Source organism: Alosa pseudoharengus, unplaced genomic scaffold (genome assembly GCF_046254945.1).
Source record: "Alosa pseudoharengus isolate Yale_2024_CS ecotype anadromous, Long Island Sound unplaced genomic scaffold, YU_APseudo_1.1 YU_APseudo_1.1_scf_12, whole genome shotgun sequence".
Taxonomy (NCBI): Eukaryota; Metazoa; Chordata; class Actinopteri; order Clupeiformes; family Clupeidae; genus Alosa; species Alosa pseudoharengus.
The window spans coordinates 6,665,514-6,670,800 of NW_027468587.1; the positions used below are offsets into that span (position 1 = coordinate 6,665,514).

Consider the following 5,287-nt stretch of genomic DNA (forward strand, 5'->3'; position numbering starts at 1 on the left):
GTTACGTTCCAAGTAGCAGTGCGTAATTCTGCTTCATAAAGTTGAACAAATACATTTGGTCATATAAATAGCCAGTTTATGGTCTACAGTGTAGTTGGTAAGTTATGGTAGGCCAACTTGGAGTGAATATACAGGGGGAATTCTTTGTCTAGCTGAGTAGCCTGGCAGGTGCGCACGAAGGCATAGCCTACGGCCAAACACTGCAAGCGCTAATAATTCGTGCTCTCACGACAACCACGTCGTTAACTTAAATAGGCCTAGGTTAACATCACTCTGAGTTTGCATTCAAGTGTGGGGATCTACACAAACAGGCACACATAGCTGCATCACATCCACACAACACCTAGGATCACATGATGTCTTGAAGTCACATGACTAATTAGGAAGTGATAAGTGTTTGCTGGCTGCAAGGCAGATTCTCTTTGTGTTGGTGCTGGACACTATTGTGCGAGTTGGGCTCCCTTTTCATGCAGGTACTGTTGGTCATGGTAGAGCATGTTTTAATCACTGCCATTTGAATTTTAATACTTATTTATTTCATTTTATCAGGGTAATTTCTAGAAGGTTGTGTCTACTCTTCACGGAGGACACAGGCTTCTGCATGGAGTTTTAACATTTGTGATCACCTCATTGTGACCTGAGCTGCTGGGCTGCATTGGTAAATTTCTTAATATGCACATTTTCCATTGAATGTTTTATACCTGCATTGGAACATGTCTTAAACTACTTTCTCTGTCCGTAGCAACGGAACATTCACCTTTTTGCCCTCATGTGTCAATGAGCTGTGGACAGTTGAGCATATTGAAAAGTAGGCCTATATTTTCTAGCCATGTTTGAGTGAACTATGCTATGTTTAATGAGGCTGGCAACTAACATGCTTGTTCTCTCCTGAAAAGGGACCAGGCCAGCCACTGTTTTCCTGTAATTAGTACGCATTTCTTTATTGTGTTTTTGTTTGTTTGTTTGTTTGTTTGGTTATCTGTGACTCTGCCTCTGGGCCTACCACCCATGTGCCCCATTCATAGTAGCATTGTACATTAACTAGTGGTGCTATTGATGCTGGTGGTCCTCCTCCCTAACTATGTCTTCTGCTTAGGCTATCCCTGTACAAGGCCGGATCCACACTGATGTTTTGCCCCTTCTTGCCAAGGGACCACATTGGGAGACACTGTCTTGGTGTGTACTATAACTACAACACGGTGTGATATTTTGTAGTGGTATCTGAACATCTTGAGTGTGTAGTGCTTGCTGTGTTGCATGCTTTGTCTGGTGTTGGGTTGCTGTCTCCTGTTTTTCTGTCTCACCAGGGTCCTCCTGAGCAGGGGTTTTGCATTGGCTGATCCGACCTTCTTAGACTGACGAAAAATCCACCAGTTGATTATAGCAGTATTTTAAGATCGATCCTGATAACTTTTCTACACCTTTTGTACTAATTTGTAATAAATGTGAAATACATTTGCATATCTGCCTCTTGTCAACTGTCCCTTTGCGGGGAACATGCAGAACTAGCCACACTACATTCAGGGAAAGATTTGTGGGTCCTCCTGCCCATCATCAGGGGGTGGCGTAGTCAGACTGTAAAGAAGGTATACCGCTTGACGGGTACCACATTTTGGCGTAGCCGTGCAGGATGTAAACGAGGCATTGATATTTTGTTTTGTTTGTATTGTTTTGTTTGTGTATTCTTGATTTTTAAAATAGAAACAGTGGCTGGCTCTGGACAACAGAAGACTACAAGTGGACGGCCAAGACAAAACACGATGGGAACCAACGGCCAGTGACTACTACTTCTCAACTGAAGTGTTTTTGTTACTGTATGTCTTTCGCATCGTTCCATATTCTCTTCTGTGGTAGTGAGGCTGTTAAACTGGTAAAATGAGTGAGGTGGAGGAACATGTGCCTGAGGAACTTCGGGAGGAAGTGCAGAGATTACGAGTGGCTAATGAACAACTTCAGAGAGGAAGAGGTGCCAGTGCAGGTACCTCTGGTAATGGCACTACTACTGGTGGGACAGCCCCCAGTGGCGATTTGGACTCACCAAATTTTCCTGGTCCACAAATTAGACCAGAACGGTTTGTTTATATTCAAAGAGAGAGAAAGTGTCCCCACTTCTCCGGCTCAAAATCTAAATCTGATATATTGATTTATGATTGGATAGAAAATATTGAGTCAAGCGTGAGGGATAGGAATATGAGCGCTAGAGAGAAGGCCCTCTTCCTTTATGGTCATTTGGAAGGAGAAGCAAAAGCTGAAATCAGATTCCGCTCGTTAGCTGAGCGGGAGAATCCGGACACAATCTTAAACATTTTAAAAGAAGTTTATGGTTCCTCCTCCTCCTTTGTCAGCCTGCAAAGACAATTCTTTGACAGAAAACAGAAAGATGGGGAGTCTTTAAAAGAATTTTCTCACTCTTTGTGGGCTCTAATTGAAGAAATCAAGCGTGCTTACCCTAATAGGTTGACAGACCCAGATATATTAGTCAGAGATCAGTTCATGGAGCATGTACGTGATGTTTCCTTAAGACGAGAGCTAAAGAGCATTGTGCGACAAAATCCAGCTGTTGCTTTTATAGCACTACGGCATGAAGCAATTAGATGGATGGAGGAGGGTGAGCGCCCCTCCGGACAAACTCGAGCCGGGCTTCACCACTGTGGGGTGGATCTAAATGTTGAAGGGGCTTGTCATGCAGTGGGGGTGGGAAAAGGGTTGGAAGTTTCTGTCCTGCAGGAACAACTTAACCAACAGCAGTCACAGATTAATAAAATCCTACAGAGTCTGTCTAAGATAGAATCTGTGTTAAATCAGCCTACTTCTCGTCCTCATAACCCCAATTACCAGTTTACCCCAGAAGGTCAACCCATCTGTCTCCGGTGTCGTAAGCCTGGACACGTCCTCCGTCAGTGTCGACAGGGACCGAGGCAGCGAACAGCCAGTCTACCCAATGTCAAGCCCGAGGAAAATCCTGCAGTTACAGGACAGTCAGGTATGCATCGTATTGATCCTAGCACTGTGACAAACAATCCTAGTCCCTTTAATCAGGTCTTCCCCCTTCAAATGAGTCAATCTCACTGGTAGGTAAATGCCCTGTAGTGGAGGTAAAGATGGGGGGTGTTAAAGTAAAGTGTTTACTGGACACTGGTTCTATGGTGACAACAATCACAGAGTCTCTTTTTAAGGAAGTCTTTCAACATTGGGGAGCACCTAGGCTCAAGTCATGTGGGTGGTTGGCTTTAAAAGCTGCCAATGGTTTAGATATCCCCTATGTTGGATATTTAGAGTTGGATATCCAGGTACTGGGTAGAACCTTTACGGGACGGGGTGTTTTGGTGGTGAAGGATGCCCCTGGCATATTACATACAACAACATTCCGTTCCTGGGCTGTTAGGAATGAATGTCATTTCTCAGTGTTATAGGGAGTTATTTGCACAACAGGGGGAGGATTTATTTGCTTCTCTATGTGCTGTTAAGGCAGAGGCCTGTTGGGAGTCCGCTCTCCGCTACTGTCGCCGCCAAGATGTGTGCCATTTAACTCATGAGGGTCGGGTGCGGGTCCTAGAGAGGGGTGGGGAATTCATACCAGCTGGGTCACTTAAATTTATTAAGGTCACATGCCCAAAAGTCCCATATACGCCACCTGCCACAATGCTGTTGGAACCTGGAGGCTCAGATCTCGCCCCAGGTTTGCTGTTGTCCCCGTCGTTACTCAGTGTTACCAATGGTGTGACATATGTTCCTGTAGTTAATGTAGGAGCCACTGGTGCTGTAGTCCACTCAAAGCAGGTGTTGGGGATGTTACACTCAGTAGTTGACATTCAGGCAGAGCAGCTGAAGTTTGAAGGAGAGAATGGTGATGTTGCCCTAGTTAATATACATACTGCTGGGGGGACACCTGCCTCCATCCCAGAAGTCCTTGCAGCTTTACACTGGTCAGAACTTTCACCTGAAGAGGAGGGCCAAGCAAAACAGCTGTTAGAGAAGTATAGTGATGTCTTTGCTAAATATGATGGAGATCTGGGTTGCACTGATGAGATTGTACATGAGATACCTCTTTTAGATGACGCTCCAGTCCGACAAAGATATAGGCGAATACCCCCTACACAGTGGCAGGCTGTAAAGGATCATATCAAACAGCTTCTGGATAGCAAAGTGATCAGGGAGAGTAGCAGCCCTTACGCATCACCCATTGTCCTGGTGCAAAAGAAAACTGGAGAGCTACGGATGTGTGTTGATTACCGTCAACTTAACGCCAATACAAGAAAGGATGCTTACCCATTACCTCGTATTGAGGAGTCGTTGGACGCCTTGTCAGGTGCCCAGTGGTTCTCAACTCTGGACTTGGCTAGTGGCTATAATCAAGTTGCTGTTGCTGAGAGAGATAAGCCAAAAACTGCATTCTGTACCCCTTTTGGCCTTTTTGAATTTGAAAGGATGCCATTTGGGTTATGTAACGCTCCCGGAACTTTTCAGAGGCTCATGGAGCGAATATTTGGTGATCAGAGCTTTCACTCAGTTCTTTTATTTTTGGATGATGTCATAATCTTTTCTTCTTCTGTGGCCCAGCACTTGCAGAGACTGGAGATGGTCCTCAGCCGACTCCAACAGAAAGGGCTTAAGGCAAAGCTGAGTAAGTGCCACTTTTTCAAGAGGGAAGTGCAGTACTTGGGACATTGAGTGTCCAAAGAAGGTGTGGCCACTGATCCAGAAAAGGTATCTGCTGTGAGTAACTGGAGGAGGCCTTGTGATGTGACTGAAGTCCGATCATTTCTTGGATTTTGCAGCTATTACCGTCGCTTTGTTAAGGGGTTTGCGCAGTTAGCAGCTCCACTTCACCAACTAGTGGCAGATGTAATTAAAACTGCAAAGATGAGTAGGACCAGGCCAGCTGCAGTCCTACCCAGTATGTGGACTGAAAAATGTGAGAGAAGTTTCACTGAGTTGAAGAGGATGTTTACAAGTGCTCCCATTTTAGCATTCGCTGATGCCCTTTGTCTTGGAGATAGACTCTAGCCACCAAGGGCTAGGTGCAGTCCTGTCCCAGGAGAAGGAGGGAAGATTGAGACCAGTGTCATATGCTAGTCGCTCATTGCGTGGTTCAGAGCGTAACATGGAGAATTATAGCTCCATGAAGCTGGAGTTCTTAGCATTAAAATGGGCGGTTTCAGAAAAATTCCGAGAGTATTTGCTTGGCAGCAAATGTACAGTTTATACTGATAATAACCCTTTAAGTCATTTTCAGACACTGAAGCTGGGGGCTACTGAACAAAGATGGGTTGCCCAGTTGGCAGCT

General features: G+C 45.1%; 1 long non-coding RNA gene across 1 annotated transcript; it reads left to right on the top strand.

Moving 5' to 3' along the window:
• The first annotated feature begins 525 nt into the window (after positions 1-525).
• LOC143118289 (uncharacterized) lies at positions 526-1,339 on the top strand. Its single transcript, XR_012986091.1, has 3 exons — positions 526-658; positions 743-808; positions 1,097-1,339. It is a non-coding gene; the product is annotated as an uncharacterized LOC143118289 (long non-coding RNA).
• Positions 1,340-5,287: the final 3,948 nt, after the last annotated feature.